The sequence below is a fragment of the Phodopus roborovskii genome, unplaced genomic scaffold (genome assembly GCF_943737965.1).
Source record: "Phodopus roborovskii unplaced genomic scaffold, PHOROB, whole genome shotgun sequence".
NCBI lineage: Eukaryota > Metazoa > Chordata > Mammalia > Rodentia > Cricetidae > Phodopus > Phodopus roborovskii.
Genome location: NW_026126625.1, coordinates 6,354,892 through 6,380,076, shown reverse-complemented (window position 1 = coordinate 6,380,076; position 25,185 = coordinate 6,354,892). Strand labels below are relative to the sequence as shown.

Here is a 25,185-nt window from a genome sequence, read left to right as displayed (position 1 = left end):
ATCTCTAGGTTCCAGCCAGAACTGAGGCAGGGGGGTTCAGAGTGCTGCACATTCTGTAATTTGGCCTCCAGTCCCCACCATTGGCTTTGCGCCTTAGCTCTGAAAGCTGGACGCTGGTCCGGTCCTTTGTGCCAGAGTCCCATGGTAACAGCCTCATTTCTTTGTGGCTGCTTTTTATCAGCCCCATTCCCAGGGACTGAATCCCAGCGACCATTGTGCTTTCCTGGTATCAGCCTCCAGTTTGGACTGCACTCTAGAGCACTGTTGCTGCTTGTTCTGGTGCCCACAGTCAGAAGTCCCTGTTCTGAACACTTAGCAAAAGGGCAGCTGTGTTCTTGCAGTGCTTCAGACCAGAATTCTGGGATCATCCTTCACCCCTCTTACTCATTCACATCTGCCTTTGAGCCTCCAGCAAATTCTTGATTCAGTGCTGAGAATGTAGCTCCATAGCTAGAGTGCTTACCTAGGTGGGTAGCATGCACAAAACCCTGGGTTCAGTTCCCAGTCCTGGACAAACAAGACCTGGTGATACGTGCTTGCATTTAGTTCCCCAAATGCAAAAGAATTAGAAGTACCTCCCCAGAGCTCTCTAAAATGAATGCCAAAATTTAGATCTGGAAGTGAAGTTAAGAGGATCAAAATGCAGGGTCATCCTTGGCTAAATAGCTGGTTTGAGGCCAGCCTGGGCTCCATTAAATTATGTCTCAAAACAAATAAATGAGTACATACATACAACAATAAAAGCCCTCCAGAATCTTGACTACTCTTATCTGGCCTCCATCCTCTCTTCCCTGGATTCTTGCAATAGCCTTCCTGCTGGGTTCTAACAAACAAGAGAGTCCTGTTAACTTCCATCATATTTTCTGAACTGCCTCTGAGTGGTCCTTTAAAACATGATCCAGATTTATCACTTTCCAGTCTTGGAGTGGCCTTATGGCATTCAGCATGTGGCCAAGAAGCAAATAAAGTACATCCAGTGTCCCACAAGCTCCCATTGCCTCTGCTGTCACCTGCCTACTGCCCCTGGCCTGATCCTCTTCTTCACTCTGCACATTTGGCCCCACTTACATGGTTCTCTGTCCCTTTAGCTCTCTCTGAGAATTCTCTGATAGGGCCATTCTTCCCACTCTTCAAGTGACATACTTCCTCCCTTTGCCTGGCTCTTCATTCCCATCAGGTCCTGAAAATTACACTCCTGTCCCAATCATTTCAGGTATATTTTTCTTCTTAGCCCTTATCACTGTCCAATACATGATAGGTTTTTATCTGTCATTTACCTTCTGTCTTGTCTGTCAGAATGCAGTCTCCAAGAAGGCAAAGGCGCCAAATGCTAAAGCCGTACCATCTCCACAGTGGTGGTTCCTAATTGCTGACTGAGTGAAGGAGTGGGAAGTTGAGAGTTTTTTGCCTGTGTGTTAATACACTGTATCTGTATTAATAGGGTCTCACAATGCTCTCATGATTCCCATTTCACACATAGAAAACTGAGGCTAAGTGACTGACCCAAGATGTTCAATGGGGAACATGTCTGGAGAGCAAAGTTTACTGTGATACTAACTTGATATATGTTCAGACCTCAGCCCTGCCTACGATTGCATCTAAACCTCCAGAGTCAGTTTTCTTACATGTAAAATGTGGACAATGATTCTTCCCCTCAGATTACTGAGTCCCTTTCTTACTTATTACTCTGATTATTGGTAAGGTTGGATTTTTTTTAATTTACTTTTTAATTGGCCATTCAGGCTTCCTCTGGAGAGTTTCTGTCTATAGCTTTTCCCAGCTTTCTTTTTGGTTTCTTTCTAATTAAGTTGGGAGGAATTCTTTGAGTATCAGAAATCTGTGTTGCATTACAAATAGTCTTCCTCATGTTCTTTCACTGTTAATGATGTTTTTGGTAATGGCTTACCTTCATGTGGTCACAGGTCCAGTGTTGTTGATAATGAAGTCAACGAGAATACTGATTTATTCACTCAGCAGATATTTCCTTAGGGCGAGAGCATTTGGGGATGCCCATACAGCTAGGACAGCTGTAAACCCTGACTTCCAGTTTGTGCCACTGATGTTTGGCCCTTCAAATTGATTTTAGCAGAATCTTGAAAGTGAATATATTTTCTCAGAGCCAAAGAGACCCAAACATTTTCCACATTTTGGCCACATAATCGGGAATTTCAAGAGTTCTGGAATTTGTGGGCTGGTCTTCAAGTTATCAGGCATCTGCTGTCTTCTCTGGGAGCAGTTTGCTCTCAACTTACTCCACCCTCCCTCAGCTGTGCAGCACAAACGGGGCAGATGATGGGAGCTTCACATGTCTCCTGTGGGATGAACTCCAAAGGCAGTCTCTAGACTCGTAATTCACATGGTCTGAACTTGGCAGGCTCTTCTGAAGTGTTGTGACTTCTATCAGACCCCCGGCTCTGCAGGTCTGGGTTGCAGCCCTGGGGAGTGAGTATGGCACCCAGATGCTGCCTTCCCTAGCTCAGATCTGCTTTGAATTTGAACAGAACATCTGAAGCCTTCGACTGTTGCCCTGAAAGGCCCTCCTAGACCAGGTTTGATTTGTGCAGATGTCTCATGTAAGAAATATCTTGTATTTTGAGCCACTTGCTGATCAGTGAAATGGGTCTTTCATATACCTCTTTTTAAAAGAGATTTATTCTTCTAGCTTTAATTCTGTGCATGTGGAAGGGGTGGGGAGGTTTGTACACGTGAGTGCAAGTACTGGTGGAAGCCAGAGGCATCCCTTAGAGCTACAGCTACAGGTGCTGTCCTCCTTGTGAACTGCCCAATGCAGGTGCTGGAAACCAAAGTGCTCTTGACCACTGAGCCATCTCTCTAGCTCCTCAGGTACATTTATTATGCAAGTCCATCTATTCCTCCACTTCCCCATCTACCCCTCCACCGTCACCTGCACAGTGTGTGTGTGTGTGTGTGTGTGTGTGTGTGTGTGTGTGTGTGTGTGTGTATTTCTGTCTTTTGTTCTTTATTTGAGACTGGATCTTATGTAGCTTAAACTGACCTCAAACTCACTGTGTAGTCTAGGATGACTTTGCACTCCCATTCCTCCTGCCTGTACTTTTGAAGTCTGGGATTGTAGGCACACGCCAGCATTCCAGGGTTATGCTGTGTTAGAGATCAAAACCAGGGCTTCTTCCCATGCTAGGCAAACACTCTACCAACTCAGCCACATCCCCTGGCCAAGATATTTTCCATTTTTTTTAGATTTTTTTTTTACGTGTGTGTGTGTGTGTGTGTGTGTGTGTGTGAGAGAGAGAGAGAGAGAGAGAGAGAGAGAGAGAGAGGAAGCTGAAGTTACAAATAGTTGTGAGTTCCTTCCCCTATGTGGGTGCACTGAACTCGGTCAAGAGCAGCAAGCATGCTTAACTATGGATCCAGCCAAAGACCTATGGCACATGTCTATAATCCCTGCACTCTAGAAATTGAAATAGAAAGATCACAAGTTTTAAGCCCACCTGGGCTGCATAGCAAGACTCTGCCTCAAACAGTACAAAACGATTAAAACTTGCCAGCCAAGTTTTAATGGTAGCGCACATCTTTAATCCAGCACTCAGGAGGCAGTGTCAAGTGGATCTCAGTGAGTTCAAGGCCAGCCTGGTTTACAAATCAAGTTCCAGGACAGCCAGGACTGTTACATAGAGGAACTCTGTCTTGAAAAACCAAACCAAACCAACAACAACAAAAACAAACTTGCCAGCTATCTGGTGTATGAGATATATAAAAGTTTCATGTCCTGATTTGGTGTCTTAGATTGGCCAGTGGTCAGGAGTGTTGTCCCTATATTAAGCTGGATTTCATCACCAGCTTCTCAGTAACTAGCATTGAGACCTGAGGCAAGATCATTAGCCTCTCTGTACCTGGCATACACATCAGTAAACTCTGGTGACTAAGAGGACGACCTAAGGTAGACTGGCAGGATTTAATTAGCCAATACATGGACATCCTCAGAATAATGCCCACCATGTAGTTATTGCTCAATGAATGTTACACAATTCCTGTACCAACTTCTCTTGAGTGAAATGCTGGAGGCTGGGCATGCCAGCCTTCTTGTATGATCTTAGTAAATTGTTGATTCCACTCTTCATCTCTATAAGGTAAGGTTTCAGGTTTCAAGTATTCTAAGCAGCATTAGAACTCTCTCTCTCTCTCTCTCTCTCTCTCTCTCTCTCTCTCTCTCTCTGTGTGTGTGTGTGTGTGTGTGTGTGTGTGTGTGTGTGTGTGTGTGTAAGAGAGGGAGAGAGAGAGAGAAAGAGAATCTCTTACTATGTAGATAGATCAAGCTGACTGGGTCTTCATAGCAATCTGCCTGCCTCTGCCTCCCAAGTGTTTGGACTAAAAGTATGCATCACCTGGCAACCTTGAGTATCTTCTAATTTTCTTTTCTCTGCCTCCCAAGTGGTGAGACCACAGGCAGTGCGACCTTGCCCAATTTATGCCATGCAGGGGATTGAACCCAGGGCCTCACACATGTTAGGTGAGCACTCCACTAATTGAACCACACCTCAGCGCCCTCTCCTTCCCTCTCAACCAGCTCTTACTGTGTAACCTAGGCTGGCCTGGAACTGATAGTCCTTTGTCAGCGTCTTGAGTGCTAGAATTACAGGCATGTGCTACTACACTGGCCCTTACATAAAGCCTCTTAGATTCTGTGCAGGCTGGTTAACATCTGAGTGATTCCTCATTGGCTGGATAAAAATACCCATGCTGGAGCCTTAGCTGGCGCTGCCCAGGGTCATGCACACTGTATATGAATGCCTTGACTCAGTGCAGCTTCTGGAGAGGCAGGAACCACCAGAAAGAAGACACCCAGGGCAGTGGCGGAGGTAGATAGGGGCAGAAGCTGTTTCTCCAGGTGGTCTTGTATTTGGGCTCTGGAGCTCAGTGTTCTTTCCTCTGCCCAGAACCTGATTGCAAGGTCATTTAAGAGCGGGGAAGGGGGGCAGCAGTCAACACAGTGCCTGTCTCTAAACTTCTAAGTCACCACATATTTTGGCCATAGAATCAGCCAAAGTTTTGTTCCAGTTCCTTACAAAATTTCACAATGTTCAGGCGTTAGAATTGGTCCCTATGTTGTGAAACGGCTAAAGATGAAGACTTAGTTGTTGATTATTAGTTTGGATATTTTCCAAGAGTAAGAATGCCATCTGTGGAAGTTGCTCCACAGGCCTTAATGCCAGATACTGTAGCAGTTTCCCTATTCAAAGACAATAGTCTGTGTTTCAAGGCACTCCCCCAGAGGCAGACATTGGTTGCCTTGACAACAGATAGCTGATGTCTTAGCTCTTTTCTTTACTCCCAACCTCTTGGGGATGTGACTTCAGAAAGCTCTGCCCTCCCATTTTCTCCTGGAAACCTGTTTCTAACAGTAGTAACCATTTTGTGTTCTAGTTCCTCTCTACCCCACCGCCATTTCCCAGCACTGAGTATTGAACAGTTTTTGCTTAATGTCATGTCATTGAGCCATATCCTCATCCCTTTTTAGTTGTTTTGTTTTGGGACAGTGTCTCAGTGAGGTGCCCAGTGCAGCCTTGCACTTGCTCTGTAACCTGGATAGACCTTGAACTTTCAGTTTTCCTGCCTCAGTCTCCTGAGTAGCTGCAATTACAGGCTGGCACCACCAGGTCCACCTCAAACTTTCCCTGTTTTTGAGTGGTAGATTGGGGGTGGGGGCGAGATGCTGAGTATTGAACCCCGGATTTCATGAGTGCTGGCAAGTGCAATATCACTAAGCTAGATTGCTACCAATTCTAGTTTGTTATCTGCCGTGTGTGTGTGTGTGTGTGTGTGTGTGTGTGTGTGTGTGTGTGTGTGTGTGTGTGTGTAAATCAGGACAACTTGCAAGGGGAATTGGTTCTTTCCTTCTATCACATGTGTTCTGAGGATGTCAACTTGACAGCAAAGTGCCTTTACCTGCTGAACCATCAAGCGAGCCCCTATTCTAATTCATTTGTGATTTTATGTAAATACATTTTATTATTGTGTGCATGCATGCCCCACCTCCACCTAGCACACATTTGGAGGTTTTCTTCTGCTTTCATGGGTTTCAGGATTGAACTCAGTCTTGGGTGGCAAACACTTTTGTGCACTGAGTGGTCTCACCAGCCCCATTCTAGTTTTCTTGACTGAAAGGAAAATGCTCCCCCACAGATGTTACAGATGTTAGCCAGGAGGTATTTGCTTGATTGAGACAGAGTCTTATTATGTAGCCATGACTGGCCTGGAACTCTCAACGTAGACCAGGCTGGCCTTGAGTTGTGTTGATTATCCTGTCTCTGCCTCCTGGATAGCTGGGATTCCAGGAATGGGCCACTGCAGCTGCTGTTTTTGGTCTTATTTTGGTGCTCTGGACTGAACCCATCTTTGTAAGCTGCACTCCAGCCTCTGGGCAGGAGTCTCATGGTTAGAGGACAGAGCAGTACTGAGTTCTGCTCTGTGTGTCCTGTCTCTTATTTCTCCTGCTGGAGTAGACACTGGTACCTTATCCCCACTTTACCACTGCCTAGACAGTAACACACCTAAGATTACAGTGGCAATGACATCATCAAGATTCTGACCCAGAATTTTTATCTTTTTGTTATCTTTTCCAGGCCTGTGTTCTTATTTAGCAAATAAAATAGGACACACAGAATCAATTTGTTTTCCATGGAAATGTGTTTTATCTGTTTCCAGTCAGTATAAATGCCCTTTTCTGGTCTCTTGGAACCTTCAGACGGCCACTTAGTGTCACTTTTTATTCACTCCCTTAGCCACCTGAGATATATTTTTGTTAATATAACTCTACTTTCAGCCCTAAGCAAACTTCTCTTCCTCCAGACACCAAAGCAATGTTTCCTTTTGGCGGTCCCATATCCCCTCTACCCTGAGGATTTCATGCTTCAACCTGCTCAGGAGAGGCTAGAATTGGGAGTCTGTAACCCTCATGGAAGTGGTCCATTAACAGGGACCAAGGCATCCAGACCAGGGGGACAAGCATGGTCCCAGAGGTCAGAATGCCAGGGAGGATGAATGGCCAGCAAGGGCAGACACAGCCTCACAGAGCTCAGTCTTCCTTCCCTGTGGAGCCTATGCTAGCACTTAATCTCTTCAGCATCTCTTGGCCGTGTTGGCATTCACAAAATCATTCAAGAGACACACAGGACCAGTCTGTGCCTGTTTAGGCCCTGAGTAATTTTTGAGGTTTGTTTAGAGTTAATTAATTAGGATAGTCATTTAAAAGTCTTAATATATGCAGTCATTACATGTTAATTAAAAAGAAAAAATTAAAAGCTTAGAGACAGCTCCTGAGTTAAAGTATAACTTAAAACAAAGCCGAGAGACTGTTGGAGCAAAGCGTTGAGGGCAGCACAGCTCAGCCTTGACTGGGTTTCTGCCAACAGCAGTGGCTCCAATTTGTCACAGTGCTCTTTCCATTTTGATTACTTGCCCTGGAATAACAGAATTTACAGCACCAGAGGGAACTCTGTAGTCTTTCAATGCATAGGTGGGAAACTGAAAGCAAGAAAAACCAAGCAGTTAGCCAGCCAGTGGCTTCTCAGCCAGAGTGCGAGGGCGTGAGGACAGTTCTGCTCTCTAGTCTAAAGTCTTTCAAGCACTATGTGATCTTGGCCACCATATTTGCCTTTGTTTCCCAATTAAGTGGAAAGGGAAAATATACTTCTTTCTTTTTTCTTCTCTCCTCTATCTTTTCCCTCTTTTGTTTTTGTTTTGCTGTTGAGACAGGATCTTGCTGTGTAGCTTTAACTGGCCTGGGGCACACTGTGTAGACCAGGTTGGTCTTGAACACATGGTGATCCTCCTGCCTCTGTGTCTTTCATGTCAGGATGACAGGTGAGCTTCAGCTTCACAATGCCTGACTCCGTCCCTCCAATCAAGTTTCTACCAGGAGTATTGTGTGCTCCTGCTACTGTCACTACCATTACTGGTTAAAAAGCTTGCTCAGTCTGTACCATGTATTGCACCCTGTGGCTAAGTGCTTTGCATATCATTTTTTTCCCTCCCAGTAACCCCAGCGTAGGTGCTGTTACTGTACCCGGTTTACTCACAGGGCCAAGACTGAAAGTAATAAGGACCTCCCTAAAGGCAGATTTAAGGCAGGCACACTCTTCCTAAAGTCTATGCTTGTAACCGTAGCTGTCCTGCCAGGGGCTTTTGTTCTTTTGTTGGTTTTCTGAAACAGAACTATTTTCTCTGAATGCAGAAGTTGAAACCTGTTAAGGAAATTCAACCAGCATATTTCTTGAAGAAAAAAAGAAACCATTTCCTGATTTCTTCATTTGTTAACTCCGTGATATCATCAGGGCTAGCCTGCTCTGCTCTCTCAACTTTATTCTGAGTGAAGTGTAGATAACCCTTGGGGACCTGGGAAGCAGTTGGGGGGAACCCTTTGACTTTTTCTTTTCATCCTTGCTTTGATTGTTTTTCTGCCTTACATTTGGTTCTTGTAGAACTGTGCATCCCTACTCATGGAGTAAAGGCAGAGAGGTCCCTAACTAGTTCCTGCAGTGGCTGAGGTCTTCCGGTGTGCTGGATAAATAAATGCTCCTCTAAGTTGTGCCGCTAGTCTGGATGCAGCTATCTCTGACCCTTTGGGTTTATTGGTGTTTTCCTGTGGGTAAAAAAAAAAACAACAACAACAAAAAAAAAAAAAAAAAAAAAAAAAAAAAAACAAGAAGTAGGAAGCTAAACCAGCAAAGAAACTTTTGGGAGCGTGTTTGTTGGTGGTGGTGTGTGACACCGCACACAAGAGTGGCAGAATGAGGCTTAGAGAGCCTGGGTTCAGATGCTGTCTCCCCTTCCCAAGCTTTGCACTCCAGAACTGAAGCTTTCCAAGCCTCAGTTTCCCCGTCTGTTTGATGGGGCAGTACTAGGCCCTCTTCACAGAGCTGCTGTGAGGAATGAATCAGAGTGAGTGCCAGCATTGTCCTGGCACATTCTGAATGCCAGTACAGGTTCATTATCAGGCCAAGAGTTAGTTATTCTTTGGTGCTGGTGAGAATAGGTCTCTAGTATTATTACAGACACTGTAATCTGGTACATGTCTTTTAAAAGCAGTTTAAGACATGTTTCACATTGGTATAAAGAATATTAAGACTTTAGCTTGGTGGTGGTGGTAGCACATACCTTTGAGCCCAGCACTCGGGAGGCAGACACAAGCTAGGTGAGTGCTCCACCCTTGGTCTCACTCTAGACTAAATCACTTTTCAGCACATACTCGAGGAAACTTGTAGTAGTTTTTTTCAGTAACACACATATAATGCTACTGTCCTAATGATACCCAGAACTGATTACTATAGCTAACCCAGAAGGCTATAATTTAAATCATTGTCTTTTAGAGCTACATAGTAGTGCATAACTGTTATCACAGTTCTCAGGAGGCTGAGTCAGGAAAATTATGGCAAGTTTGAGGCCAGTCAGGACTACATAGTAAATTCTAGCTAGCCAAGGCTGTATACTGAGACTCTGCTTCAAACAAACAAACTGGGGGCTGAATGGGGCATAAAACAAACCAGGCATGGTGTATACACTTTTAAACCCAGAACTTTGGAGGCAGAGACAGCAGAAATCAGGAATTTAAGACAGTTCTTGGCTACACAGAAAGTATGAGGCCTACTGGGCTATATGAGACCCTGTCTGATAAACCAAAAAAAAAAAAAAAAAAAAAGTAATTTGGAAAAAAAAATTTACCACATACTCCTAAAAACTCAGCAATGCTGTTACGCTAAGTACAAAGTCAGTCTCTAGCAGTGACAACAAGGTGACATGTTTGGTATGTGGTATATATACTACTTGAAAATAAAAAGGTGCTCTTTATTTTGGAAAAGAAAAGCTTGGTCTTCAGCAGGGCACAAAGCATTCCCTGACCAGAATGGCTGCCAGAAAGGTCCTGTCAAAATGTCCAGCTTGGGAACACAGCTAAAAACAGACACAGGGAACAAAACCTTTGGATCTAAACAGTGGTTGTATCTGGATGGTAGAAATACAATCCATCTCTCCTATGTGGTGATACATTATTTATAATTTATTAAAGCTTGCCTGAGGATTCAGAAAGCAAAGTCAGCATCAAGCTATAGAGATCAGGCAGTGGTGATACACACCTTTAATCCTAGGATTTAGGATTAAGAGGTAGATGGATCTCTGTGAGTCCAAGATCACCCAGATCTACACAAGATTGATCCAGTCCTAAAGAGAAACAGCCCACACAAAGATGATTTCAGCACCTGGGATTACAGGCCTTTAATCCTAGCATTAGGGAGATATGTAAGACAGGAGCAAAGTCTCAGTATCAGACATTCATTCTCCAGTCATGTTGAGGATAGGAGGGATTCATTATTCTCCAGCCACATTGAGGACAGGAAGACATTCAGTCTCAGGATCCTCCAAGCATGCTGAGGAGAGGCAGCAGGATCAGCTTATTCAGCCTGAGATAGCTGTAAGAGCTAGTGCCCAGCTACTTTGTTTTTCTGATCTTCAGCTTGAAGCTTGAACACTAATATCTGTCTCTGGGTCTTTTACTTATTGTGTTACACCCCTAATCCGTGTCCCTAAATTATATATAATGTGGCTATGTTTCAGCACATTGTAACACAGGGCTGGGAAGGCTGAGGCAAGAGTGTCACAAGTTTGAGGCCAGCCAGGGCAACAGAGTAGGAGCCTTTCTCAAACAAAGCAAAATACTGAAACAAGCAGCCTTCGAATATTGATCACATAGAGTTTATAGTCTAGACACTGCTCGATACTAGAGATACAGTCGTGACCCAGACATGCTGGGTCACTGCTAGGCAGAACTTCAGGCCGAGGGGCAGGTGGATGATTTTATGGTGTTTAACACCATGTGATAAACATGCAGTTGAGTGCAGAGCTGGAGTGCCTCAGAGTGGACCCAGATCCCGACTGCAGCCTGGAAGCCTTCCTGGAGGAGGAGGCATTGCCGTGTGACCCAAGGGCAATGCCACTGAAAGCTAGGGCAGCATCCTAATGAGAAGCACTGATAGGAGAGAGCTTGCTCTGTGAGGGACTGAAAGTTTGGTGAGTCTGAAACAGTCATCACTGTGAAGAAGGATGGGTGGGAGCCAGAATCAGGTCCCATACCTCTCTCTATTAAGGAATTTCCAGTTTGTCTTGAGGACAGTACAAGGCTGTTGAAGGAATATTTATTGCTCTTTGCTTACTTATTTGTTTGCTCTTCCAAATTTTTTAAAATAAAAAATACACTCATACCTATATTTAAATAAACTCAAATAATAGCCAGGTGATTTGGTGTACACCTTTGATCCTAGCATACGGGAGGCAGAGGCAGGTGGGTCCCTATGACTTCAAAGGCAGCCTGGTTTATATAGCAAGTTCTAGTCCATTCAGGGCAACCCAAGACAAACAGACAAACAAATTAGCAAAAAAAAAAAAAAAAAAAAAAAAAAAAAAAAAGCCCTTCAAATAATTCTGAATCACTGAAAAATGAAAAGCCAAAGTCTTCCTCTCTCAGTGACACCATCCAAATTCTCGTCCCCAGCAGGGCCTCCTATTGCCAAGTATTGTTTTCATCTGTCTAGAGGTTTTCAGCCTGTGTATACATACTCTCCTTTTACTCAAATGGCATTGTGTCACCTAACACACACACACACACACACTCTTCTTTGTTGTAATCCCAAGCCTTTGTGTGCTTTACACTGAATTCTCTCCCCAACCCCTTTATATTCATTTTTTTTTTCTCCAGTGCCAGGGATGAACCCAGATCCTGCAGCCTCCTAGGTAAGTGGTTGACCATCCAGCCCCTTATATTCTTGTTACTGCACCACTTTTACTAGACATTGTAGTGTGTACTTGCATTCCCAAGTACTTAAAAGGCTGAGGCATTAGGATCACTGGCATCCCAGAGTTCCAGTCTAGCCTAGGCAACATACCGAAACTCCCTGCCACACATACAAAGCAGTACAGTTTACTTTTCTGTACAGTTTCATTTGCTAGACTACTTTCATACTGAGAAAAATTTAAATTATATGTAATTGTTCATTATTATTAGGCAAAACTGGGGCACATCTGCAAGCCCAGTATTTGGAAGACGGAGGTAGTTGAATCAAATGGAAGTCCTTTTTTAGCTACACAGCAAGTTTGAAGCCAGCCTGAGCTACAGGAGACTGTCTCAAAACCAAAACAAGAAACCCTGAAGCAAAACTGCAGTGAATATCCTTGATAACGTTTATTTTTGGATATTTACCTGAAGGTGTTCCTCGAAGCAAAACAATGAAGTATAAGCCAGACCTGTCATCCTAGTGTGTGAAAGGCTGAGGTGGAGGATACCATATTTGAGGCTAGCTGACCTGACAGAAGAGAGCTGGTCCTCAAAAAAAAAAAGGAGTGTGTGTTTGTGTGTGGTGTGTGTAGTGTGTGTGTAGTGTTGTGGGGAATTTGTGTGGTGTGTGTGTGTGGTTGTGTGTGTGTGTGTGGTATGTGTGTGTGGTGTGTATAGTGTGTATGTGTAGTGTGTATGTGTATTGTGTGTGTGATGTGTGTAGTGTGTGTGTGGTGTGAGTAGTGTGTATGTGTATTGTGTGTGTGGTGTGAGTAGTGTGTATGTGGTATGTGTGTATTGTGTGTGTGGTTGTGTAGTGTGTATGTGTATTGTGTGTGTGATGTGTGTAGTGTGTGTGTGGTGTGAGTAGTGTGTATGTGGTATGTGTGTATTGTGTGTGTGGTTGTGTAGTGTGTATGTGTATTGTGTGTGTGATGTGTGTAGTGTGTGTGTGGTGTGAGTAGTGTGTATGTGGTATGTGTGTATTGTGTGTGTGGTTGTGTAGTGTGTATGTGTATTGTGTGTGATGTGTGTAGTGTGTGTGTGGTGTGAGTAGTGTGTATGTGGTATGTGTGTATTGTGTGTGTGGTGTGTGTAGTAGCTATGGGGGGTTTGTGTGGTGTGTGTGCATGTGTGTGTGCATGTGATGTGTGTGTATGGTGTGGTGTGTCTTTATTATTTGTATATGGGCAGTTTGGTGCTGTCATGTATGCTCACTTGTCAAGCAAAGCTGGTCTCCAGAACCTCTTCATCTTGGAAGTCAGAAATAGCAGCTCCCACTTTCCGCCCCTCACCCTCTGGTACCCACCATTCTGCTTCCTCCAGCTATGACTTTGACTGAGCTTGATGCCTCGTAAGTGAAATCTTACATACTTTGTCTCCGTGTAGCCAGTCTCTTTCATTTAGCATGATGCCCTCAAGGCTCATCCATGTTGTATTGACAGGATTGCCTTCCTTTTAAAGGCTTAGTAATATTACCTTGTGCGTATATATCATCCATTTACCCATTCATCTTATGATGGACATGAGTTGTTTCCACCTCTTGGCTGTTGTGCTTAAAGCAGCTATGGAAATAGTTAATAGGTGTGCTCTTGGATGCATACCCAGGAGTGGTTCTGCCGGATCATTTGCACAGGCTGGCCTGGAAAGCCCAGGCTGAAGAGGTGCTCCTGGGGATGTGGGAGGATGGGCATGCAAACTGCACCCCTCTTCTTGGTGTTTTGCCTGCTTTTCTTGTTGCACTAGGGACTGAAGCTCAGCTTGGGTGTGCAGGTTCTACCATTGAGCTACCGCAGCCTCAGCTCCCAACTTTTAGTTTCTTTGGGAGATTGCTCTCATGTTTTTCAGAGCACTTTCACCATTTTATAAGTCCTCTAACATTATATGCCCTGACCTCATTCTTGCTGCTGTGCTAAAACACCCTGAGAAAAGCAGCTTTCTGGGGAGTTTGTTTTAGCTCACAACCTTGGGATTTTGTTTGTGAACTTAGGCATTCTTTATGGCAGTTATCCCAGCAGGTGTGGAAAGGTCCCTCATTATGACTTTGTGCTTCTCAGGATCATTAGATCTGAAGCATCTCTTCACATGATTCTTGGCCATTTATAGCTTCTTTGGAGAAATGCTTATTAAGTCATATCTGTCATCATCTTTGCCAAGAATGTAACAGGCAGAGATTGGAGGAGGCACCTCCATGTTTAACCAGCACGATTCTTACTATGAGTGAAATTAATTGATTCAACAAATAAAAGTGAGGGAACCCCATGTGTCTCGCTTTCTAAGATCCTGGGGCTGAACACTTTTATGTTTCTATGACCACTTGTGCTTCTGAGTACTTTACCTTCTATTGCATATAAGAACACTTTACATATGTTAAACAAATTGGCTTTCAGTATCTTAGTTGTTTGTTTTCTGCTAGGAAAACAGGAGTGTTGTCCTGGGAATGGCAACACCATCACCATAGCTGTATGCCATTAGGAGAGGCATGTTGCAGGGGGCCCTGCCCACGGCCAAGGGCTAAGGGTTATGCAAAGGAATGAAGCCTGGGAGGTGGGGACTGTTGGGGTCCCCTTTGTCTTATTACCACAGTCTTGTATGTATATTCCAAACAACCTCTCCATTCAGAATGTGTCTGGGAGTTTTCTGCTCTATAGTCATGACAACATTTTGTAATGCTGGGTTTTAATTTCTGGTATGCTTAGAATAAACTTCACTCGGGTTCCTCATTAACTCTTTTCAAAGTCCATATTCTACTCTATACTATTACTATTTTGGAATTCACTTATCACTACCACCACCCTTTGAGACAGGGTCTTGCTTTGTAACCCAGGCTGGCCTCAGAGTTAGAGCCTCTCCCCTTCAGCCTGGCATTACAGGCATGTGCTACCATACCCAGTGAGTATTTTTATTGTGTGTATGTGTGTCTGTAATGTGTATTTGTGAGTGTGGACATACATGTGCATAAAGGTCTGAGGACAACTTTCAGTAATTGGTTCTGGGAGTCAAACTCAGGCTATCAGCACAGCAAACCTTTTTAATAGCTGAGCAAACATGTTAGACCATAATTTGTTCATTTGTTTTTCTAAAAGATTTATTTTTAATTATGTGTACTTGTGTGTGCCTGTGGGGGGGGGTATGTGCACATGAGTTTAGGTGCCACTAGATGCTAAAAGAGGGTATTGGATGTTCTAGAGCTAGAGTTATAGGTGGTTGTGAGCCACCACGTGGGTGCTGGGAACTGGACTCAGGTGCTCTCTTAACTGCTTAGCCAGCTCTCCAGCCCACCACCATTTATTTCTTATATATATATTTTTTACAAGTTTTCTTCCTATTTTGATCCACTGGTGTGGCTATCCATTTCTTAGTGTGTCTTTTTAACTGTATATTACTGTAGGTTTAGAGTATAGCCTTTAAGTTTAATTTTAGTTGTGTGCTTTTTGTTATATGAATACATGTTCACATGGTCCAGAATTAAGGACAAATGAAGGGATGTTCAGCCCAAGTATCCTGTGGGACTCTGCTATAGCTCCTAGTTCCCTTCCCACCAGCAACCAGAATTTTCACATTTTCTTAATCTTTTAGGGGCAATTTACATATACATCAGCAATGGTACTCTGACTCTTTTACCTATATTTCTGGACCTGGCTTTTTTCCACTTAATATTTATCTTAAGGATCTCTTTATACCATTTTTAAAAGTGTGTGTGTGTACAGGAATGTGTGTGTGTGTGTTCATGCACGTGTGCATGTTTAAGTGTATGTGTTGTATATTCGTTTGTGTGTGTGTGTGTGTGTGTGTGTTCATGTTTGTACCATGTAGGTACTCATGTGTCACCAAGTGTATATGGAGGTCAGAGAACAACCTCAACTGTCAATCTTCACCTTTTACTTTGAGACAGGGCCCCCTGTTCACTGTTGCATATGCTCCCAAGGATCCTTGTGTGCCCACCTCTCATGATGCTGTAGGAACACTGGGATCACAGATGCTGATACCATATCCAGTTTTACAGAGGTTCTGGGGATCTGAACTCAGCTCCCCAACCCAACCCACCTTATCTTTTAGGCAGAGTCTGTCACTACTTTGGAGCTCACTGATTCAGTAAGACCTGCTGGCTAGTGAGTGCCAGGAATCCTCCTTTGCCTCCCCCCACCCCCTACCCCCCGTTACAGGCAGGTACTGGGGATCCAAACCCAGGTCCTTTGCTCAAGTGGCTCTTATAAACAAAGTGTGGGTTTTTTTCCTGTGTTTTGGACCATTTATGTTATCTTTACTCTGCATAATTTGTCTTTTGTCCTTAATTTTGGTGATTGAGTGTTAATGTGTCAGAAAATGTGGCCATTCTTCTGTGATTTGAATCATACATATTTTCACAGTTTACTATTTCTTATTAGACTTTATGATGGGATTATTTTTTTCATGTAATTTTTTTTAATGAACAAAAATTTGGGGACCTGGAATATAATACAGGTGATACAGTGCTTGAGTTCCAGGCATGTGCCATCTGCTAGCTTTGTTTTTATTGGTGTATCTGTCATTCTAACAGTGTCATAATATTTTGACTCATTATTGTAGGTTTATATTACATTTTAAAATATTAAGCAACTTTCATGTGACTTTACAGTTATTTTTCTTTGTAGGCTTTCCTTGAATGTTTGTTTTCAAGATGAGTTTTAAGTTGGCTTATTTGGGATTGTGGTGGTTTGAATGAGAATGACCCATAGGCTCATACATTTGAATGTTTGGTCTCCAGTGTTTGGAACTGTTTAGGAAGGATGAGGAGGTGTGACTTTGTTTAAGGGGGTGGCCCATAGGGAAGACTTTGAGGTTTCAAAATCCCATGCCATTTCATTTAATGCTCTGCCTCATTCTTGTGGATCTAAATATACTCTTAGCTACTGCTCCAGCACTGAGCCTGTGTGCCTGAGGTCATGATTCTTTTCAAGATGGTCATGAAGCCTAACCCTCTGAAGCTGTAAGCCTCCAATAAATCCTTTCTTCTTAAGTTGCGTTGGTCATGGTATCTTATCACAGCAGCAGAAAAGTAACTAAGACAGAAGTAAGGGTTTGTGTGTGTGAGTGTGTGTTTGTGTTTTGTTGTTGTTTTGTTTTGTTTTTTGAGATAGGGGTTCTCTGTAGCTTTGGAGCCTGTCCTGGAACTAGCTCTGTAGACCAGGCTGGCCTCGAACTCATAGAGATCCACCCACCTCTGCCTCCTGAGTGCTGGAATTAAAGGTGTGCACCACCAATGCCCGGCCAGAAGTAAGTTTTTAAAATGTGTTGTTAATAACTCTAAACCACTAAGCAGTGCCATCAGATTCATGTTTTAGCAGCTTATTCTGACTGTAGTGTGGAAGCATGGCAGGAGGTAACAGGAAGTTACAGCTCAGCATGGCGGAACACACCTGTGGATCGGGTGCCTTTCAGTCAGCCTGGGCTGTACAGTGAGACTCTGTCTCAAAACAGTCAAAAGTAAAATACCAAGTCACAAGGTAGTTTCAGATTTCTTAGGGAGAATAAATGGATGGGGAATTAAGGATCAGGGTGGGTATGGAAGATATTGAGGTCAGTATAATCAGCATTCCTGATGATCCAGATGAAGAAGAAAGGGAAAGGTGCTCAAGGAAGATTCCAAATGTTGTGGGTTAGGCATCCAGATAGGGCTGTTCCTGAGGTCCAAAGTGTACAAGTCAGGGCTGGTGTGAGAGGATGGAGGCTGAGTGACTTGTCAAGGTCACTGAAGCTCTCAGCACTTGTCCAGGGGGCTGTTGACTACAATCTGTAGCCTGGAGAGATGTGGGATGCAGGTGGAGTTGTGTGACTGACCCCCAGGGATGCTCAGCATTTAAAGGATGGTTTGTGTGCTCAGAATTCTGTGGAGGAAGAAAAACAGGAGAGCATGGAGTCGTGGAACAGAAGGGTTCAAAACAGAACAAATAATCCCAATTTCAGATGCTTTTAGGGTGTCAGTCATTTAGGCACTGAAGCAGTCCATTTGGATTTAGTGGCAAGGAAAGGCTGTGGGTGCCGTGGGGAATCCAGTGAAACAGAAAAGGCTGGGAGCTGAGAAGGGAGGCAACAGCAGTAAACAAAAGCTATCTAAGAAACTGGACAGTAAGTTTAAGGAGCAAGCACCAGCAAGATAGCTCAGTTTGTAAAGGTGATTGCTTCCAAGCCTGAGGATCTGAGTTCAAGTCCCAGAGCACACTTGGTGGAAGTTGAGAACTGAGTCCTGAAAGTTGTCCACTGACCTTTTACTCCAGCCCCATGTTGGAATGCCAAAATGTAGTTAGTTGGTTGTTTTCACTCTTTTACTCTTTGTTCTTTTGTCTCTTCTGGGGCCTGCCACCCAGCTCCCAAATAAACCACACATGGAGTCGCATCGCTTGTTTCTAGCCAGCTTTTAACTTAATTAACCTGTCTACTTTTCGCCACTGGGATTTTCCCTTTTCTTACTCCTGTATATCTTACTTTCACTCCTACCCGGTGGCTGGCTGTGTGGCTGTCTGTCCCCTAGTGTCCTCTCCTTGTTTTCTCTTGCTCCTCTTTTCTACCACACTCCTCCTGCTGTTTATACTCTCTGCTTCCCAGCCCCACCCATCCTTTCTTTCTCCTGTCTTGCTATTGGCCGTTCCAGAGCAAAGACAAATGTAGATGTAATGTTCTACATCTACATAATGGCTATGGTATATGTACCCACCCCTCCACATTACCCATCTTACCCTCACACAAAAACAGATACATCTAAAAATTTAAAATTAAAAAGCAGAATTTAAGGGCCAGAAATGTTGCCCAGTGGTAGACTACTCGCCCAGCATGAATAGGACCCTAAGTTCAGTCCCTTGGCTCAGTCCACAAGACCCTCATAAAAGCCAGGTGTGGTGTGCATGCTTCTATCCCACCCCAAGGAGTCAGGTCACTGACCAGTCAGCCCAGCCTACTTGGCAAATTCCAGACCAGTGAGAGTCTCTCAAAAAAGAAAAACGCTGAATGGTACTAAAGGTACCAAGGTAGACCTCTGGCTTCTACCTATATGGGCACACACTTTAATAAATAAGTAATAAGTAATTATAATAACATTTGTGCTAAAAGAGAGGAATAGAAGTAAATCCATTCCTACTTGCTGCACACATAATCATTATTTGAAGGACTCATGAACATATTACCCTGACTGCACACATAATCATTATTTGAAGGACTCATGAAGGTACTACCCTGACTGCACACATAATCTTTATGTGTAAAGATAGTTTATTGTTTTAAAAAATAGTAATTCCAACAAGACCTGAATATTCTTTTTCAGGCAGGTTCTTGTGTAACCCAAGCTAGCCTTGAACTTGTGATGTAGTTAAGGATGTCTTTGAACTTCTGACCCTCTTCCTCATACCTTCTGTGTGTTGGGAATACAGGTCTGTGGCCACCATGCCCTGCTTTATGGGGTGCTGGGGGTGGAGCCCAGGGCGTTGTACATGCTAGGCAAGCATTACCAATTGGGCTACACTCCCAGCCCCAGGGCCTGGATTTTCTTAGCTACTCCTGGCTCTAAGTCCCTGATTTGTCTGAACATCTAAGAAACAAACTCTTGCTTTTTGTCTGAGAGAACTTTGACTTTATTTGGCTCTCCCCATCTGGGAACCAGCAGCCTTGGGGAAGCTTTCCTGGACCCCTGGGTCGAGGAAGAGGTCTGTGTCTGCTGCAGCTGGTCCTGGCTTGCAGTGCCAGAAAGGAGCAAGCCAGAAGTCAGTATCTTGATGGAGCTGACACCATGACTCTCCACATCCCAGCTGGGACACACGCCAGTGGCAGTTAATCTTTCAACTTTTGTCACCCCCATCACCATTATAAACTGGGGTGATTCCCAGAAACTACAAACCCTCAAGTATCCCCCAGGTAAGCAGAAGTAAGAAGCACAGAAAATTGAAGTGGGGAAGAAGGGCTCTGACATTCCTCATTTATTCTGGGCTTGGCGCAGACAGTGAAAAATTGCATGGATTTAACATATTTTATTTTCAGTGTCCAGCTCTTACATTCCCTGCTGATTGTGACTCTCACCTGAAGCATCAGAGGAGATACAGACATCATCTCAGATCTTGGACGAAGTAAAAAGCTCAGTGGCAGAGTCTTCCCCAAAACTCATATAAGACCCTGCTTTGCTCTCTACTACCACAAAGAGAAGAAAGGAAAACAATTCCACATATGAAAACAGTGAAATTACACAAGAACACCAGCATCATTAGTGGCCATTTCTCTTTACCCCTTTTTAGCGTACCACACAAAGTAAATCTAACCTGAGGGCTATGTAAAGAGTGTGGATGACAGGAGTCAGCATTCAGATTTCTCCCATTAAAACCCTCAGGTGCTGTACAGGTCTCAGTTCACAGGACTAAGGGGACTTTTAACCACTGTTCTCTGGTTTAGACCGTCACAGGCTAGTGAGCCCATGAGAAGTCAGTGAAGGGTCAGTTGTCAGCTTTGCTTATGGTGGCTCAGGGACTCCTGTGGGCTGGACTGTATGAATGGGTCATGCTTATAGGTGAAGCCAGCTGAGCCAGCAGTCACTGGGCTACCAGGGGCTACCAGCCCCACCCTTCCCAGCTGTAGGCTGAGAAGCTGGGGGATGATGCTACATTCCCTCCTGAGAGAGAGAGCTTGCTAAGACTGTTGGGAACTAAGAAGCTGAGGCTACTACCTCAGGAAAAAGACTTTAAATGGGTCCTACAAGTTTGGCTGTTTGACAAAAGAATTTCAAACCAATTTAACTCAGCTATAAATAAGCAACCAGATCCAATTTGTTGTTGTTATTGTTTTGTTTTGGTTTGGGTTTTGGTTTTTCAAGACAGGGTTTCTTTCTGTAACAACTCAGGCTGTCCTGGAACTCACTCTGTAGATCAGGCTGGCCTTGAACTCACAGAGATCCACCCTCTTCTGCCTCCCAAGTGCTGGGATTAAAGACCTACTCCACCATCATTGGGGCAGATCCAGTTTTGGTTAAATGGGGAATCTAGAAAGGAGGGGAGGAGGAAAGAAGGAAGGAAAAATTTTAAAATCAAAACAGAAACCAACAATCCAAGAAGAGACTGGTTCTGCCTACCTGTTCTTCACTTTTGCTAGCTTGGTTCCTTATGGAGACAACGACTGGATTTTTAGCAACCTCTCATCTGGGCAGATGCCCTCAAGAGATTGGAGGACACTGCAGCTTGGCATGAAATAGAACATACCATAAGCGTGCTGTGTAACAAAGGACTACACCATGAGAACGTGGCGTGTCCCCATGTTCAGCGGGACCTGGAGGCAGCCAGCTAGCCAGTGGCAAGGGTGCACGCTTGACTGGGCTAACCTAGAAGGTCGTCATAAGCTCTTGTGACTTGGTGAATCCTGGAGAACAGGACACTGTATGTCTCATCAGGATCAAGAAACCAGATGAGGATAGTACCCTATGCTCTTTTAACCAAAAACAGGATGTAAGGGTTGTGGGGCTTTCAATCCAGTATCTTTATTTAGAATTACCATGTGCTATATCTAACTGAATGTTCTAGATTATTTTATTCTTTCCAGACAAACTTTTTCTTATACTTTAATACTTCTTTTGTGAAATTAAATACTTATTTTGTTCTTTATTCATTTACTTTTTTTTTTTTTCCAGTGCTGGGAGTCAAACCCAGCATGCTAAGCAATTGCTCTGCTAAACAGCTAAATATCACTATTTTGTTCTTCAAAGACATCAGTAATGGGCCAGTGAGATGGCTCAGTGAGTAAAGGTGCTTGCTGCCAAGTGTGACCACCTGAGTCCTGTCCCATGAACCCAATGGTAGAAGGAGAGACCCTGTTCCTACAAATGTCCTCTGACATCCACACTCATACTGTAGTGTGTGTGCTGGTATGCATATGCACACATATAAATATATGTTTGTAAAAAAGAGTTCGTTAGTAAATAAAATAACAATAGGTAGGAAAGAAAAGCAAAACATAAAGATATACATACTCTGTAGGAGTGAGGAGAGCTTTTTTGTCATCCAACTATATGTACTCATTACTAGTTTCAATATCTTCCATGGTTCCCTCCCCCCCCCTTTGTCTGCTTGGTATTAACTTAGGACCTTGTGTGTATAGACAAATGTTCTACCATTGAAGGAACTACATTCCCACCCATTTTGTACTTCTAAATTTGAGACAAGATTTCACCAAGTTGCCCAGGCAGGCCTTGAACTCACTCTGTAGTCCAGGCAGGCCTGGAATTTTGATTCCCTGCTGCAGCCTCCTGAGTGGCTGGCATGACAGGCCTGTGCTGTCAGGCTTGCTACAATATCTTCCACATCTGTATCTACTACATTTTGCTATTCTTGTTTCGTCTATTCCCCTCTTAGGTCATTTTTTTTTCTTTTAATCTAAATTCTAGATCTCTCTGAAACTCAGTGAAGTGTCTCATTGAGTGTAATCGCAGCGGTGAATCTGTGTGAGTCAGATGTAAGTGGGGAGCAGGGAAGCACCCATGACTGTCTCTTCTACCCGTTCTCTGTGGCAGGTGCTTTGATCCCTTCTCAAAAGGGGGGCCTAAAGTCTCTCCCTGACCCTTGCATCCGGAGGGTGCCTTTTGCTGTCCTCTAGGCATTTGCCCTCCTGTTGAGCCCACTTCTAGGTCGGGCTCCTGCTTTGCTCTGCCCTGGTTCAGCTCAAGCCTTGGTTCATCAAAAACCAGTTCTGGGTGAGGACTTTCTGTCCTACAACAGTATGGTCCTCTGCTGGATGTGATGGCACATACCTGCAGCCCTAGTACTTGAGAGGTGGGAACAGGCAACTTCTCCTCTGGGAGCCAGAGCAGCACGACCTGGAAATAGGGATTAATGCCATTAGACTCTGCTCAGAGCCTGCATTAGCCATGTTCCCCCACCCCCACCCCAAGGGTTTGAGGTTGAAATTCTTCATTTTAATATGCAGATTTTTAGCTGTACACAAAAGTAGAAAGAATAGAATAATAAATCATCACCTTTTTTAATAATTATCAGCATCTTGCTATTTAAACTTTTTGATCACCAGTGCTAATGATAGAAAGTTTTGTGTCATCTATTTGGACATATTGTTTGTTTATAATTGTATACATATGGCACTTTCCTGTTCAACATACACACAAATATAAAACTAAGTGGGAACAGAACTATATTCATGCTGTGAATCCCTTGGGAGACATACTCTACCCTGGAACCTGAGTTATTAGAAACATTAGATAATTAACCAAAAATGTTGGCAACCATTCGATGGCAGGCACCATGTGGGTGCTGGAGGAGGGGTTAGAGCTCTTTCAGCCAGGGTATCATCTCCCCTTTTAGGATGGAAGCCTGGGGAGTCCTGCAGAGATGCTGCCCTTTTCTTTTTTTCTTTTTGTTGTTTTGATTGTTTTGAAACAGGGTTTCTGTGTAGCTTTGGGGCCTGTCCTGAAACTCTCTCTGTAGACAAGACTGATCTTGAACTCACAAAGATCCACCTACCTCTGCCTCCTGAGTGCTGGGATTAAAGGCATGAGCCACCAGCCCCCAGCTAGAGACCATGCCCATTCTATCCTTTTCTTAAAAGGCTGCTCCAGTTTAGCCTGAGACCCCACACTCAAGCATGCTTTGCGTGTTGTTCTTTGTTATGCTCTTGTAACCTTCTTCTCTCTTGAGCCAGGGTAAGAGCTTATAGGAGTTTGTGAACTGAAATCGCATTCTCTGCTGGGTTCTGATGCTGCCGAGGGCAGAGGAATATGGGTTTTTTGCAGTCAGGGAGTCTGGCAGAGCATTGGCACATCTGGCTGTTGGCAGCTTGGTTTTTGTCATGTGTGCTGGTTGATTTTGTCAACTTCACACAACCTAAACATAACTGGGAAGAGGGAACCTTAACTGAGAAAATGCTTCCATGAGATTGATCTGTAGGCAAGTCTGTGGGGCATTTCCTTGATTAATGATTGATGTGGAAAGTCCTAGTTCTCTCTCTCTCTCTCTCTCTCTCTCTCTCTCTCTCTCTCTCTCTCTCTCTGTGTGTGTGTGTGTGTGTCCTGGGTTGTATAAGAAAGGAGGCTGAGCAAGCCATGAGGGGCAAGCCAGTAAATAGCTTTCCACCATGGTCTCTGCTTCAGTTCCTGCCTTGGCTTCCCTTGGTGAACTGTAGTGACCCAGGATACATATACCAAGCAAGCCCTTTCCTCCCTGAGTTGCTTTGGTCATGATGTTTTATTACAGGAACAGGAATTCTAACAAAGGCATCGTGAGAACCAAAGGGACTTCTGGAGGTGGCTGGAACGCTCTCCTATTGGGTCCTCAAGAGACACAGTTGTTCTTATTACATATGTCCTTTTGAAAAGAGGGAGCCTGTAGCATGTCTCTCCATTTTAGCTCAAGTAGAAATAAACCCTGCTCACAGAGCTTGCCTTACCTAGCCTGCTCTGCCTCAGCTGAAGAAGGTTCAGTACTGGGGGCAGTCTTCACAAATTACCAAAAGCTAAAGAACTTCACTATGACAGGCTAGCTAAGGGATCATTTTGTAGAGCTCAGTGATCCATTTAAGTGTGACCTCAGGCCAAGCATTAAGTCACCCTGTCTACTATCTTACCTTCCAGCCAAACTTGCCTCCAGTCTCCTTGCTTATTTACCCTTATCAGGGAAGTAGGAGACAGCTGTGGACCTGAGTACAGAGAGGCATGTAGGGCTATTGAAGTAGCATTTTCAGTCTAAAGGAGGAAGCATGACTTGACCAGTAAACAGCTCTAGGGCTTTTAGCAGCTGACCATTTGTGAAATACTAAGTTGATTACCTACCTCAAATGAGATCATAGATGAATATCAAGCCATAGGTGTGTTATATACATTATAACATAGTCAAGTATCTTACCAGGTTATTATCATTTGACTTTCAGAAACATAGTAACATTTAAATTATCTCTCTCTCTTTGTGTGTGTGTGTGTGTGTTTTGCAGAGGATTGAATAAATGAACTAAGGGTTTTACACAGTGTGCTCTACCACTGAGCTACAGCTTAAAGGATATATATCTCCATCCATCCATCCATCCATCCATCCATCCATCCATCCATCCATCCATCCATCCCCTGGAAACAGAATCTTACTATGTAGCCCAAGCTGACTTTAAACTTGTCATCATGCCTCAGTTACCAGTGCTGGGATTTTAGGCATGTACTAATATGCCTTGGTAAGAAGAGTCTTAATAAATTATTTATACATCAGTTAAAATTCTTGTTTTATTTATAAAATAAATGAGATTTATAAAATCTCAAAAGCAGTTGGTTGTATGTAGGCCATTTAGCAAAGAAGACAAAGTGATAAGATGCTAAGATCACTGAACAAGACTCAGGGATTCAGAATTCAAATTTTCAAGCTGCTGGGCTGGGTGCCACACACCTGTAA

The 25,185-nt window shown here is 43.7% G+C and overlaps 1 protein-coding gene across 1 annotated transcript in view; it reads left to right on the top strand.

Moving 5' to 3' along the window:
* The window catches only part of Crtc3 (CREB regulated transcription coactivator 3), a 104,449-nt gene that overhangs the window by 29,731 nt on the left and 49,533 nt on the right, over positions 1 to 25,185 (top strand). The gene's annotated exons all lie outside the window — the stretch shown is intronic.